The following is a 2464-nucleotide window of genomic DNA, read 5'->3' on the forward strand; positions in this document are numbered from 1 at the left end:
CGTACGTACATACATACATACATACATACATAACTGATAAATAAATTTTCTATTTAGTGCTTCAGTTGAAAAAGAGCAAAAGCATTTAAGTCTAATCTCACAAGAGAAAAGCAATTTTTTGTATTGGTTAACTATTATATTAATCATCAATTTCTGTATGAATAATCCACTGTGTTTTTAACAACTGAATAGACCCAAAAATGTGACACATAATTATAATGTGACCAACTTTTTTACAATGAAAAGGAGGACACAAATAAATTGAAGAAAAAAACTAAGCCACTTGTGCACGGCGCACTCTTGCATGTGGTGCACTCTTGCACACAGCACATTCTCTCAAAACAATTCTCCTGTGTGACATGCATGCGTCTCATAATCACGTCTCGCCGCACTGTACCGAGCCTTGACGAGTCATCATGTCAAATACAAATACGTCACATCACACACAACGGATCAGATCAGCATCGATCAAATACGGAGATTTACAGATTAGTCTTCAAATATCAAAAAGGAGGACATGTATGAGGATACTTTTCGAGAGAGGACAGCACTAATAAAAGAAGGACTGTCCTCCCTAAAAGAGGACAGTTGGTCACCTTAATAATTAAAACACATTCATGAATTCAAAGATGAGAATGATCAATTCAATATCTGGCTGTACACTGCAAGTGGACTTGTATTAACACTTTGTTTCAGCAAAACATATGCTTGACACCTTTAAGTATCAGCTCCCAGAGAAGAGCATTTACACTCCAAAGTAATGAGACAATGCCATCTGCTGTTTTGGAAAGAATAAAATAATTGTGGCTATTATGTAAATGCACCATATTATACATTGCATACGTGGAGATGAAAGACAGACAGAATAACAGAGTTGGAAGAGACCTTGTAGGTCATCTAGTCCAGGGGTCGCCAACTTTTTGGATCTCAGGGACCACCAAACTCATTAAATCCCAGGGACCACTAACCGGTTCTGTGGGCATGGCCTAATTTGTGGGTGTGGCTTGGTGGTCATGTGACTGGCTGGGCATGGCTTGTATGTAAATATTATAAATATTTATATAAATATTTAATTTTTTATAAAAAAAGAGCAACTTTTACTCAAAATCAGGCAAAGCAGGCAGGCAGATTGAGTTGCTCACAGAATAACAGATTCATTCAGAGATCTATCTGTCTGCCATCAGCTAGCTCAGTCTGTCACATAAAATTTGCTTGCAAGCAAACTCATAAAATTAATTCACAACACACCATGTATGTAAATATTGATTTTTTTATAAAAAAAGAGCGACTTTTATCCAAAATCAGGCAAAGCAGACGGGCAGATTGAGTTGCTCACAGAATCATTCAGTGATCTATCTATCTGCCATCGGCTACCTGAATCTGTCACATAAAATTTGCTTGCCGTGAGTCTGTATTGAATAATAGAACCTTCAGTCCTAAGGGAGGTTCAGCTGTGCTTAAAAGCAGAGCCGAAGATCTAAAGACTAGTTAGAAAGCAAGAAATCCAACTATTTGCTGCTTCCTAGCTAATCTAAATCTCCCGGCACAGCAGAACAGATGATGGTCAGGAAACAAAAAAAAAAAGGAAAAATAGCAATTTAGCAGGCAAGTTTGCTGAGTAAGGAGTGAGTGGGAGGGAGGGTTCCTGTGGGCCATGGGGGCAGCACAGCCTTGTGTTTCTGCGCAGTCTGGATTAATTGCTTTAGGGGGTGCTCTAGGGGTGAGATTTCTCTGTGGCCCACTGGTTGGTGACCACTGATCTAGTCCAAGCCCTTGCTCAAGCAAGAAGCCCTATATCATTTCTGACAGATGGCTGTCCATTCTCTTCTTGAAAGCTTCACAACTTCTAAAGGCAAGCTGTTCCATTGGTTGATTGTTCTCACTGTCTGAAAAACTCTCCTTATTTCTAGGTTGAATTTCTCCTTGATCAGTTTTCATCCACTTATTCCTTGTCTGGCCTTCAGGTGATTTGGAAAATAGGTTGACCCCCTCTCCTCTCTGTGACAGCCCCTCAAATATTGGAACACTGCTATTATGTCCCTGGTCCCTTCCCTTCACTAGACTAGCCATGCCCAGTTCCTACAACTGCCTCCAGTCCCCTAATTATCTTTGTTCTTCTCTGCACTCTTTCTAGAATCTCAACATCTTTTTTATATTGTGGTGATCACAACCGGATGCAGTATTCTAGGTGTGGTCTTACAGACAGAATTACTACATTATATTCTTTATAATGCCATTACAAAAAAAACACCTGTCACCACCTTCGTTGATAGTCTGCAGCCTGTTCAGCCAGTAGAATTTGGATTCAAGACAATTGGGGCTATACTCTTACAGTTCTCTGTCTTGTTGTCTTGTGCTAAATATTTGACATTGCACATGGTGTTAAATAATCCATATGTTCAAATCTATTCAAAAGCACCAGTTAGGGAAGGTGGTTGAATAATTTCCTAATTATTCACATGAT

Source organism: Notechis scutatus, chromosome 6, assembly GCF_049901735.1.
Source record: "Notechis scutatus isolate UNSWTSFEM ecotype Mainland chromosome 6, rNotScu1.2, whole genome shotgun sequence".
NCBI classification, from domain to species: Eukaryota; Metazoa; Chordata; class Lepidosauria; order Squamata; family Elapidae; genus Notechis; species Notechis scutatus.